The sequence below is a fragment of the Schistocerca piceifrons genome, chromosome 7, assembly GCF_021461385.2.
Source record: "Schistocerca piceifrons isolate TAMUIC-IGC-003096 chromosome 7, iqSchPice1.1, whole genome shotgun sequence".
NCBI lineage: Eukaryota > Metazoa > Arthropoda > Insecta > Orthoptera > Acrididae > Schistocerca > Schistocerca piceifrons.
The window spans coordinates 601,280,297-601,295,419 of record NC_060144.1 but is presented as its reverse complement, the minus strand read 5'-3'; positions in this window follow the sequence as shown (position 1 = coordinate 601,295,419).

The following is a 15,123-nucleotide window of genomic DNA, read 5'->3' as shown; positions in this document are numbered from 1 at the left end:
ATTCTTTACTGCATCACTCACTCCCACACATTGAAGAATTCACACGGAAATTGCGTCGCTATGAAATACGAGTACTATGTGTTCTAAGACATTTCCTTCTGAATCGAGTAACGTTTCTATGGAAACGAAAGGATTTTCTTTTGGGATACGACAATCACATTTCCGATCCACTAATCCTTCTTTACTGCATCCCTCACTCCCACACATTGACGAATTCACACGGACATTCCGTCGCTACGAAATACGAGTATTATGTGTTCTAAGACATTTCCTTCTAAATCGAGTAACGTTTCTATGGAAACGACAGGATTTTCTTTTGGGATACGACAATCTCATTTCCGATCCACCAATCCTTCTTTACTGCATCCCTCACGCCCACACATTGACGAATTCACACGGAAATTGCTTCGCTATGAAATACGGGTACTATGTGTTCTAAGACATTTCCTTCTAAATGGAGTAACGTTTCTATGGAAACGACAGGATTTTCTTTTGGGACTCGACAATCACATTTCCGATCCACTAATCCTTCTTTACTGCATCCCTCACTCCCACACATTGACAAATTCACACGGAAATTGTGTCGGTATGAAATACGAGTACTATGTGTCCTAAGACATTTCCTTGTAAATCGAGTAACGTTTCTATGGAAACGACAGGATTTTCTTTTGGGATACGACAATCACATTTCCGATCCTCTAATCCTTCTTTACTGCATCCCTCACTCCCACACATTGACGAATTCACACGGAAATTGTGTCGGTATGAAATACGAGTACTATGTGTTCTAAGACATTTCCTTCTAAATCGAGTAACGTTTCTATGGAAACGACAGTATTTTCTTTTGGGATACGACAATCTCATTTCCGATCCACTAATCCTTCTTTACTGCATCCCTCACTCCCACACATTGACGAATTCACACGGAAATTCCGTCGCTACGAAATACGAGTATTATGTGTTCTAAGACATTTCCTTCTAAATCGAGTAACGTTTCTATGGAAACGACAGGATTTTCTTTTGGGATACGACAATCTCATTTCCGATCCACTAATCCTTCTTTACTGCATCCCTCACTCCCACACATTTAACAATTCACACGGAAACTGCGACGCTATGAAATACGAGTAATATCTGTTCTAAGACATTTCCTTCTAAATCGAGTAACGTTTCTATGGAAACGACAGGATTTTCTTTTGGGATACGACAATCTCATTTCCGATCCACTAATCCTCCTTTACTGCATCCCTCACTCCCACACATTGACGAATTCACACGGAAATTGCTTCGCTATGAAATACGAGTACTATGTGTTCTAAGACATTTCCATCTGAATCGAGTAACGTTTCTATGGAAACGACAGGATTTTCTTTTGGGATACGACAATCACATTTCCGATCCACTAATCCTTTTTTACTGCATCCCTCACTCCCACACATTGACGAATTCACACGGAAATTCCGTCGCTACGAAATACGAGTATTATGTGTTCTAAGACATTTCCTTCTAAATCGAGTAACGTTTCTATGGAAACGACAGGATTTTCTTTTGGGATACGACAATCTCATTTCCGATCCACTAATCCTTCTTTACTGCATCACTCACTCCCACACATTGAAGAATTCACCCGGAAATTGCGTCGCTATGAAATACGAGTACTATGTGTTCTAAGACATTTCCTTCTAAATCGAGTAACGTTTCTATGGAAACGAAAACATTTTCTTTTGGGATACGACAATCACATTTCCGATCCACTAATCCTTCTTTACTGCATCCCTCACTCCCACACATTGACGAATTCACACGGAAATTCCGTCGCTACGAAATACGAGTATTATGTGTTCTAAGACATTTCCTTCTAAATCGAGTAACGTTTCTATGGAAACGACAGGATTTTCTTTTGGGATACGACAATCTCATTTCCGATCCACTAATCCTTCTTTACTGCATCCCTCACTCCCACACATTGACGAATTCACACGGAAATTGCTTCGCTATGAAATACGGGTACTATGTGTTCTAAGACATTTCCTTCTAAATGGAGTAACGTTTCTATGGAAACGACAGGATTTTCTTTTGGGATACGACAATCACATTTCCGATCCACTAATCCTTCTTTACTGCATCCCTCACTCCCACACATTGACGAATTCACACGGAAATTGTGTCGGTATGAAATACGAGTACTGTGTGTCCTAAGACATTTCCTTGTAAATCGAGTAACGTTTCTATTGAAACGACAGGATTTTCTTTTGGGATACGACAATCACATTTCCGATCCACTAATCCTTCTTTACTGCATCCCTCACTCCCACACATTGACGAATTCACACGGAAATTGCGTCGCTATGAAATACGAGTACTATGTGTTCTAAGACATTTCCTTCTAAATCGAGTAACGTTTCTATGGAAACGACAGGATTTTCTTTTGGGATACGACAATCACATTTCCGATCCACTAATCCTCCATTACTGCATCCCTCACTCCCACACATTGACGAATTCACACGGAAATTCCGTCGCTACGAAATACGGGTATTATGTGTTCTAAGACATTTCCCTCTAAATCGAGTAACGCTTCTATGGAAACGACAGGATTTTCTTTTGGGATACGACACTCTCATTACCGATCCCCTAATCCTTCTTTACTGCATCCCTCACTCCCACACATTGAAGAATTCACACGGAAATTGCGTCGCTATGAAATACGAGTACTATGTGTTCTAAGACATTTCCTTGTAAATCGAGTAACGTTTCTATGGAAACGACAGGATTTTCTTTTGGGATACGACAATCACATTTCTGATCCACTAATCCTTCTTTACTGCATCCCTCACTCCCACACATTGACGAATTCACACGGAAATTGCGTCGCTATGAAATACGAGTACTATTTGTTCTAAGACATTTCCTTCTAAATCGAGTAACGGTTCTATGGAAACGACAGGATTTTCTTTTGGGATACGACAATCTCATTTCCGATCCACTAATCCTTCTTTACTGCATCCCTCACTCCCAAACATTGACGAATTCACACGGAAATTGCGTCGCTATGAAATACGAGTACTATGTGTTCTAAGACATTTCCTTCTAAATCGAGTAACGTTTCTATGGAAACGACAGGATTTTCTTTTGGGATACGACAATCACATTTCCGATCCACTAATCCTTATTTACTGCATCCCTCACTCCCACACATTGACGAATTCACACGGAAATTCCGTCGCTACGAATTACGAGTATTATGTGTTCTAAGACATTTCCTTCTAAATCGAGTAACGTTTCTATGGAAACGACAGGATTTTCTTTTGGGATACGACAATCTCATTTCCGATCCACTAATCCTTCTTTACTGCATCCCTCACTCCCACACATTGAAGAATTCACACGGAAATTGCGTCGCTATGAAATACGAGTACTATGTGTTCTAAGACATTTCCTTCTAAATCGAGTAACGTTTCTATGGAAACGACAGGATTTTCTTTTGGGATACGACAATCACATTTGCGATCCACTAATCCTTCTTTACTGCATCCCTCACTCCCACACATTGACGAATTCACACGGAAATTCCGTCGCTACGAAATACGAGTATTATGTGTTCTAAGACATTTCCTTCTAAATCGAGTAAGGTTTTAAAGGAAACGACAGGATTTCCTTTTGGGATACGACAATCATATTTCCGATCCACTAATCCTTCTTTACTGCATCCCTCACTCCCAAACATTGACGAATTCACACGGAAATTGCGTCGCTATGAAATACGAGTACTATGTGTTCTAAGACATTTCCTTCTAAATCGAGTAGCGTTTCTATGGAAACGACAGGATTTTCTTTTGGGATACGACAATCACATTTCCGATCCACTAATCCTTCCTTACTGCATCCCTCACTCCCACACATTGACGAATTCACACGGAAATTCCGTCGCTACGAAATACGAGTATTATGTGTTCTAAGACATTTCCTTCTAAATCGAGTAACGTTTCTATGGAAACGACAGGATTTTCTTTTGGGATACGACAATCTCCATTCCGATCCACTAATCCTTCTTTACAGCATCCCTCACTCCCACACATTGAAGAATTCACACGGAAATTGCGTCGCTATGAAATACGAGTACTACGTGTTCTAAGACATTTCCTTCTAAATCGAGTAACGTTTCTATGGAAACGACAGGATTCTCTTTTGGGATACGACAATCACATTTCCGATCCACTAATCCTTCTTTACTGCATCCCTCACTCCCACACATTGACGAAATCACACGGAAATTCCGTCGCTACGAAATACGAGTATTATGTGTTCTAAGACATTTCCTTCTAAATCGAGTAACGTTTCTATGGAAACGACAGGATTTTCTTTTGGGATACGACAATCTCATTTCCGATCCACTAATCCTTCTTTACTGCATCCCTCACTCCCACACATTGACGAATTCACACGGAAATTGCTTCACTATGAAATACGAGTACTATGTGTTCTAAGACATTTCCTTCTAAATCGAGTAACGTTTCTATGGGAACGACAGGATTTTCTTTTGGATACGACAATCACATTTCCGATCCACTAATCCTTCTTTACTGCATCCCTCACTCCCACACATTGACGAATTCACACGGAAATTGTGTCGGTACGAAATACGAGTACTATGTGTTCTAAGACATTTCCTTCTAAATCGAGTAACGTTTCTATGGAAACGACAGGATTTTCTTTTGGGATACGACAATCTCATTTCCGATCCACTTATCCTTCTTTACTGCATCCCTCACTCCCACACATTGACGAATTCACACGGAAATTCCGTCGCTAAGAAATACGAGTATTATGTGTTCTAAGACATTTCCTTCTAAATCGAGTAACGTTTCTATGGAAACGACAGGATTTTCTTTTGGGATACGACAATCTCATTTCCGATCCACTAATCCTTCTTTACTGCATCCCTCACTCCCACACATTGAAGAATTCACACGGAAATTGCGACGCTATGAAATACGAGTAATATCTGTTCTAAGACATTTCCTTGAAAATCGAGTAAAGTTTCTATGGAGACGACAGGATTTTCTTTTGGGACACTACAATCACATTTCCGATCCACTAATCCTTATTTACTGCATCCCTCACTCCCACACATTGACGAATTCACACGGAAATTGCTTCGCTATGAAATACGAGTACTATGTGCTCTAAGACATTTCCTTCTAAATCGAGTAACGTTCCTATGGATACGACAGAATTTTCTTTTGGGATACGACAATCACATTTCCAATCCACTAATCCTACTTTACTGCATCCCTCACTCCCAAACATTGACGAATTCACACGGAATTTGCTTCGCTATGAAATACGAGTACTTTGTGTTCTAAGACATTTCCTTCTAAATCGAGTAACGTTTCTATGGAAACGACAGGATTTTCTTTTGGGATACGACAATCTCATTTCCGATCCACTAATCCTTCTTTACTGCATCCCTCACTCCCAAACATTGACTAATTCACACGGAAGTTGCGTCGCTATGAAACACAAGTACTATGTGTTCTAAGACATTTCCTTCTAAATCGAGTAACGTTTCTATGGAAACGACAGGATTTTCTTTTGGGATACGACAATCTCATTTCCGATCCACTAATCCTTCTTTACTGCATCCCTCACTCCCAAACACTGACGAATTCACACTGAAATTGCGTCGCTATGAAATACGAGTACTATGTGTTCTAAGACACTTCTTTCTAAATTAGTAACGTTTCTATGGAAACGACAGGATTTTCTTTTGGGATACGACAATCTCAATTCCGATCCACTACTCCTTCTATACTGCATCCCTCACTCCCACACATTGACGAATTCACACGGAAATTGCGACGCTATGAAATACGAGTACTATGTGTTTTAAGACATTTATTTCTAAATCGAGTAATGTTTCTATGGATACGACAGGATTTTCTTTTGGGATACGACAATCACATTTCCGATCCACTAATCCTTCTTTACTGCATCCCTCACTCCCACACATTGACGAATTCGCACGGAAATTCCGTCGCTATGAAATACGAGTACTATGTGTTCTAAGACATTTCCTTCTAAATCGAGTAACGTTTCTATGGAAACGACAGGATTTTCTTTTGGGATACGACAATCACATTTCCGATCCACTAATCCATCTTTACTGCATCCCTCACTCAAAAACGTTGACGAATTCACAGGGAAATTGCGTCGCTATGAAATACGAGTACAATGTGTTCTAAGACATTTTCTTCTAAATCGAGTAACGTTTCTATGGAAACGACAGGATTTTCTTTTGGGATACGACAATCTCATTTCCGATCCACTAATCCTTCTTTACTGCATCCCTCACTCCCAAACATTGACGAATTCACACCGAAATTCCGTCGCTATGTAATACGAGTACTATGTGTTCTAAGACATTTCCTTCTAAATCGAGTAACGTTTCTATGGAAACGACAGGATTTTCTTTTGGGATACGACAATCACATTTCCGATCCACTAATCCTTCTTTACTGCATCCCTCACTCCCACACATTGACGAATTCACACGGAAATTCCGTCGCTATGAAATACGAGTACTATGTGTTCTAAGACATTTCCTTCTAAATCGAGTAACGTTTCTATGGAAACGACAGGATTTTCTTTTGGGATACGACAATCTCATTTCCGATCCACTAATCCTTCTTTACTGCATCCCTCACTCCCACACATTGACGAATTCACACGGAAATTGCGTCGCTATGAAATACGAGTACTATGTGTTCTAAGACATTTCCTTCTTAATCGAGTAACGTTTCTATGGAAACGACAGGATTTTCTTTTGGGATACGACAATCTCATTTCCGATCCACTAATCCTTCTTTACTGCATCCCTCACTCCCAAACATTGACGAATTCACACGGAAATTGCGTCGCTATGAAATACGAGTACTATGTGTTCTATGACATTTCCTTCTAAATCGAGTAACGTTTCTATGGAAACGACAGGATTTTCTTTTGGGATACGACAATCTCATTTCCGATCCTCTAATCCTTCTTTACTGCATCCCTCACTCCCAAACATTGACGAATTCACACGGAAATTGCGTCGCTATGAAATACGAGTACTATGTGTTGTAAGTCATTTCCTTCTATATCGAGTAACGTTTCTATGGAAACGACAGGATTTTCTTTTCGGATACGACAATCTCATTTCCGATCCACTAATCCTTCTTTACAGCATCCCTCACTCCCAATCATTGACGAATTCACACGGAAATTGCGTCGCTATGAAATACGAGTACTATGTGTTCTAAGACATTTCCTTCTAAATCGAGTAACGTTTCTATGGAAACGACAGGATTTTCTTTTGGGATACGACAATCTCATTTCCGATCCACTAATCCTTCTTTACTGCATCCCTCACTCCCAAACATTGACTAATTCACACGGAAGTTGCGTCGCTATGAAACACAAGTACTATGTGTTCTAAGACATTTCCTTCTAAATCGAGTAACGTTTCTATGGAAACGACAGGATTTTCTTTTGGGATACGACAATCTCATTTCCGATCCACTAATCCTTCTTTACTGCATCCCTCACTCCCAAACACTGACGAATTCACACTGAAATTGCGTCGCTATGAAATACGAGTACTATGTGTTCTAAGACACTTCTTTCTAAATTAGTAACGTTTCTATGGAAACGACAGGATTTTCTTTTGGGATACGACAATCTCAATTCCGATCCACTAATCCTTCTATACTGCATCCCTCACTCCCACACATTGACGAATTCACACGGAAATTGCGTCGCTATGAAATACGAGTACTATGTGTTTTAAGACATTTATTTCTAAATCGAGTAATGTTTCTATGGATACGACAGGATTTTCTTTTGGGATACGACAATCACATTTCCGATCCACTAATCCTTCTTTACTGCATCCCTCACTCCCACACATTGACGAATTCGCACGGAAATTCCGTCGCTATGAAATACGAGTACTATGTGTTCTAAGACATTTCCTTCTAAATCGAGTAACGTTTCTATGGAAACGACAGGATTTTCTTTTGGGATACGACAATCACATTTCCGATCCACTAATCCATCTTTACTGCATCCCTCACTCAAAAACGTTGACGAATTCACAGGGAAATTGCGTCGCTATGAAATACGAGTACAATGTGTTCTAAGACATTTTCTTCTAAATCGAGTAACGTTTCTATGGAAACGACAGGATTTTCTTTTGGGATACGACAATCTCATTTCCGATCCACTAATCCTTCTTTACTGCATCCCTCACTCCCAAACATTGACGAATTCACACCGAAATTCCGTCGCTATGTAATACGAGTACTATGTGTTCTAAGACATTTCCTTCTAAATCGAGTAACGTTTCTATGGAAACGACAGGATTTTCTTTTGGGATACGACAATCACATTTCCGATCCACTAATCCTTCTTTACTGCATCCCTCACTCCCACACATTGACGAATTCACACGGAAATTCCGTCGCTATGAAATACGAGTACTATGTGTTCTAAGACATTTCCTTCTAAATCGAGTAACGTTTCTATGGAAACGACAGGATTTTCTTTTGGGATACGACAATCTCATTTCCGATCCACTAATCCTTCTTTACTGCATCCCTCACTCCCACACATTGACGAATTCACACGGAAATTGCGTCGCTATGAAATACGAGTACTATGTGTTCTAAGACATTTCCTTCTTAATCGAGTAACGTTTCTATGGAAACGACAGGATTTTCTTTTGGGATACGACAATCTCATTTCCGATCCACTAATCCTTCTTTACTGCATCCCTCACTCCCAAACATTGACGAATTCACACGGAAATTGCGTCGCTATGAAATACGAGTACTATGTGTTCTATGACATTTCCTTCTAAATCGAGTAACGTTTCTATGGAAACGACAGGATTTTCTTTTGGGATACGACAATCTCATTTCCGATCCTCTAATCCTTCTTTACTGCATCCCTCACTCCCAAACATTGACAAATTCACACGGAAATTGCGTCGCTATGAAATACGAGTACTATGTGTTGTAAGTCATTTCCTTCTATATCGAGTAACGTTTCTATGGAAACGACAGGATTTTCTTTTCGGATACGACAATCTCATTTCCGATCCACTAATCCTTCTTTACAGCATCCCTCACTCCCAATCATTGACGAATTCACACGGAAATTGCGTCGCTATGAAATACGAGTACTATGTGTTCTATGACATTTCCTTCTAAATCGAGTAACGTTTCTATGGAAACGACAGGATTTTCTTTTGGGATACGACAATCTCATTTCCGATCCTCTAATCCTTCTTTACTGCATCCCTCACTCCCAAACATTGACGAATTCACACGGAAATTCCGTCGCTGTGAAATACGAGTACTATGTGTTCTAAGACATTTCCTTCTAAATCGAGTAATGTTTCTATGGAAACGAAAGGAGTTTCTTTTGGGATACGACAATCACATTTCCGATCAACTAATCCCTCTTTACTGCATCCCTCACTCCCACACATTGACGAATTCACACGGAAATTGCGTCGCTATGAAATACGAGTACTATGTGTTCTAAGACACTTCTTTCTAAATCGATTAACGTTTCTATGGAAACGTCAGGATTTTCTTTTGGGATACGACAATCTCATTTCCGATCCACTAATCCTTCTTTACTGCATCCCTCACTCCCACACATTGACGAATTCACACCGAAATTGCGTCGCTATGAAATACGAGTACTATGTGTTCTAAGACATTTCCTTCTAAATCGAGTAACGTTTCTATGGAAACGACATGATTTTCTTTTGGGATACGACCATCTCACTTCCGATCCACTAATCCTTCTTTACTGCATCCCTCACTCCCAAACATTGACGAATTCACACGGAAATTGCGTCGCTATGAAATACGAGTACTACGTGTTCTATGACATTTCCTTCTAAATCGAGTAACGTTTCTATGGAAACGACAGGATTTTCTTTTGGGATACGACAATCTCATTTCCGATCCTCTAATCCTTCTTTACTGCATCCCTCACTCCCAAACATTGACGAATTCACACGGAAATTGCGTCGCTATGAAATACGAGTACTATGTGTTCTAAGACATTTCCTTCTAAATCGAGTAACGTTTCTATGGAAACGACAGGATTTTCTTTTGGGATACGACAATCACATTTCCGATCCACTAATCCTTCTTTACTGCTCCCTCACTCCCACACATTTACGAATTCACACGGAAATTGCGTCGCTATGAAATACGAGTACTATGTGTTCTAAGACATTTCCTTCTAAATCGAGTAACGTTTCTATGGAAACAACGGGATTTTCTTTTGGGATACGACAAACTCATTTCCGATCCACTAAACCTTCTTTACTGCAACCCTCACTCCCACACATTGACGAATTCACACGGAAATTGCGTCGCTATGAAATACTATGTGTTCTAAGACATTTCCTTCTAAATCGAGTAACGTTTCTATGGAAACGACAGGATTTTCTTTTGGGAGACGACAATCTCATTTCCGATCCACTATTCTTACTTTACTGCATCCCTCACTACCACACATTGACGAATTCACACGGAAATTGCGTCGCTATGAAATACGAGTACTATGTGTTCTAAGACATTTCCTTCTAAATCGAGTAACGTTTCTATCGAAACGACAGGATTTTCTTTTGGGATACGACAATCACATTTCCGATCCACTAATCCTTCTTTACTGCATCCCTCACTCCCAAACATTGACGAATTCACACGGAAATTCCATCGCTATGAAATACGAGTACTATGTGTTCTAAGACATTTCCTTCTAAATCGAGTAACGTTTCAATGGAAACGACAGGATTTTCTTTTGGGATACGACAATCACATATCCGAACCACTAATCCTTCTTTACTGCATCCCTCACTCCCACACATTGACGAATTCACACGGAAATTCCGTCGCTATGAATTACTATGGGTTCTATGACTTCTCCTTCTAAATCAAGTAACGTTTCTATGGAAACGACAGGACTTTTGTTTAGGATACGACAATCTCATTTCCGATCCACTAATCCTTCTTTACTGCATCCCTCACTCCCACACATTGACGAATTCACACGGAAATTGCGTCGCTATGATATACTATGTGTTCTAAGACATTTAATTCTAAATCGAGTAACGTTTCTATGGAAACGACAGTATTTTCGTTTGGGATACGACAATCTCATTTCCGATCCACTAACCCTTCTTTACTGCATCCCTCACTCCCAAACATTGACGAATTCACACGGAAATTGCGTCGCTATGGAATACGAGTACTATGTGTTCTAAGACATTTCCTTCTAAATCGAGTAACGTTTCTATGGGAACGACAGGATTTTCTTTTGGGATACGACAATCACAATTCCGATCCACTAATCCTTCTTTACTGCATCCCTCACTCCCAAACATTGACGAATTCACACGGAAATTCCGTCGCTATGAAATACGGGTACTATGTGTTCTAAGACATTTCCTTCTAAATCGAGTAATGTTTCTATCGAAACGACAGGATTTTCTTTTGGGATACGACAATCACATTTCCGATCCACTAATCCTTCTTTACTGCATCCCTCACTCCCACACATTGACGAATTCACACAAAAATTGCGTCGCTATGAAATACGAGTACTATGTGTTCTAAGACACTTCTTTCTAAATCGAGTAACGTTTCTATGGAAACGACAGGATTTTCTTTTGGGATACGACAATCTCATTTCCGATCCACTAATCCTTCTTTACTGCATCCCTCACTCCCACACATTGACGAATTCACACCGAAATTGCGTCGCTATGAAATACGAGTACTATGTGTTCTAAGACATTTCCTTCTAAATCGAGTAACGTTTCTATGGAAACGACAGGATTTTCTTTTGGGATACGACCATCTCACTTCCGATCCACTAATCCTTCTTTACTGCATCCCTCACTCCCAAACATTGACGAATTCACACGGAAATTGCGTCGCTATGAAATACGAGTGCTATGTGTTCTATGACATTTCCTTCTAAATCGAGTAACGTTTCTATGGAAACGACAGGATTTTCTTTTTTGATACGACAATCTCATTTCCGATCCTCTAATCCTTCTTTACTGCATCCCTCACTCCCAAACATTGACGAATTCACACGGAAATTGCGTCGCTATGAAATACGAGTACTATGTGTTCTAAGACATTTCCTTCTAAATCGAGTAACGTTTCTATGGAAACGACAGGATTTTCTTTTGGGATACGACAATCTCATTTCCGATCCACCAATCCTTCTTTACTGCATCCCTCACTCCCAAACATTGACGAATTCACACGGAAATTGCGTCGCTATGAAATACTATTTGTTCTATGACATTTCCTTCTAAATCGAGTAACGTTTCTATGGAAACGACAGGATTTTCTTTTGGGATACGACAATCTCATTTCTGATCCACTAATCCTTCTTTACTACATCCCACACTCCCAAACATTGACGAATTCACACGGAAATTCCGTCGCTATGAAATACGAGTACTATGTGTTCTAAGACATTTCCTTCTAAATCGAGTAACGTTTCTATGGAAACGACAGGATTTTCTTTTGGGATACGACATTCACATTTCCGATCCACTAATCCTTCTTTACTGCATCCCTCACTCCCAAACATTGACGAATTCACAGGGAAATTCCGTCACTATGAAATACGATTACTATGTGTTCTAAGACATTTCCTTCTAAATCGAGTAACGTTTCTATGGAAACGACGGGATTTTCTTTTGGGATACGACAAACTCATTTCCGATCCACTAATCCTTCTTTACTGCATCCCTCACTCCCACACATTGACGAATTCACACGGAAATTGCGTCGCTATGAAATACTATGTGTTCTAAGACATTTCCTTCTAAATCGAGTAACGTTTCTATGGAAACGACAGGATTTTCTTTTGGGAGACAACAATCTCATTTCCGATCCACTATTCCTTCTTTACTGCATCCCTCACTCCCACACATTGACGAATTCACACGGAAATTGCGTCGCAATGAAATACGAGTACTATGTGTTCTAAGACATTTCCTTCTAAATCGAGTAACGTTTCTATCGAAACGACAGGATTTTCTTTTGGGATACGACAATCACATTTCCGTTCCACTAATCCTACTTTACTGCATCCCTCACTCCCAAACATTGACGAATTCACACGGAAATTCCGTCGCTATGAAATACGAGTACTATGTGTTCTAAGACATTTCCTTCTAAATCGAGTAACGTTTCAATGGAAACGACAGGATTTTCTTTTGGGATACGACAATCACATTTCCGAACCACTAATCCTTCTTTACTGCATCCCTCACTCCCACACATTGACGAATTCACACGGAAATTCCGTCGCTATGAATTACTATGGGTTCTATGACTTCTCCTTCTAAATCAAGTAACGTTTCTATGGAAACGACAGGACTTTTGTTTGGGATACGACAATCTCATTTCCGATCCACTAATCCTTCTTTACTGCATCCCTCACTCCCACACATTGACGAATTCACACGGAAATTGCGTCGCTATGATATACTATGTGTTCTAAGACATTTCCTTCTAAATCGAGTAACGTTTCTATGAAAACGACAGGATTTTCTTTTGGGATACGACAATCTCATTTCCGATCCACTAACCCTTCTTTACTGCATCCGTCACTCCCAAACATTGACGAATTCACACGGAAATTGCGTCGCTATGGAATACGAGTACTATGTGTTCTAAGACATTTCCTTCTAAATCGAGTAACGTTTCTATGGAAACGACAGGATTTTCTTTTGGGATACAACAATCACATTTCCGAACCACTAATCCTTCTTTACTGCATCCCTCACTCCCACACATTGACGAATTCACACGGAAATTCCGTCGCTATGAATTACTATGGGTTCTATGACTTCTCCTTCTAAATCAAGTAACGTTTCTATGGAAACGACAGGACATATGTTTGGGATACGACAATCTCATTTCCGATCCACTAATCCTTCTTTACAGCATCCCTCACTCCCAAACATTGACGAATTCACACGGAAATTGCGTCGCTATGAAATACAATGTGTTCTAAGACATTTCCTTCTAAATCGAGTAACGTTTCTATGGAAACGATAGGATTTTCTTTTGGGATACGACAATCTCATTTCCGATCCACTAACCCTTCTTTACTGCATCCCTCACTCCCAAACATTGACGAATTCACACGGAAATTGCGTCGCTATGAAACACGAGTACTATGTGTTCTAAGACATTTCCTTCTAAATCGAGTAACGTTTCTATGGAAACGACAGGATATTCTCTTGGGATACGACAATCACAATTCCGATCCACTAATCCTTCTTTACTGCATCCCTCACTCCCAAACATTGACGAATTCACACGGAAATTCCGTCGCTATGAAATACGGGTACTATGTGTTCTAAGACATTTCCTTCTAAATCGAGTAACGTTTCTATCGAAACGACAGGATTTTCTGTTGGGATACGACAATCACATTTCCGATCCACTAAACCTTCTTTACTGCATACCTCACTCCCATACAATGACGAATTCACACGGATATTCCGTCGCTATGAAATACGGGTACTATGTGTTCTGAGACATTTCCTTCTAAAACGAGTAACGTTTATATGGAAACGACAGGATTTTCTTTTGGGATACGACAATCACATTTCCGATCCACTAATCCTTCTTTACTGCATCCCTCACTCCCACACGTTGACGAATTTACACGGAAATTCCGTCGCTATGAAATACGAGTACTATTAGTTCTACGACATTTCCTTCTAAATCGAGTAACGTTTCTATGGAAACGACAGGATGTTCTTTTGGGATACGACAATCTCATTTCCGATCCACTAATCCTTTACTGCATCCCTCACGCCCACACATTGACGAATTCACACCGAAATTCCGTCGCAATGAAATACGAGTACTATGTGATCTAAGCCATTTACTTCTAAATCGAGTAACGTTTCTATGGAAACGACAGGATTTTCTTTTGTGATACGACAATCACATTTCCGATCCACTAATCCTTCTTTACTGCATCCCTCAGTCCCAAACATTGACGAATTCACACGGA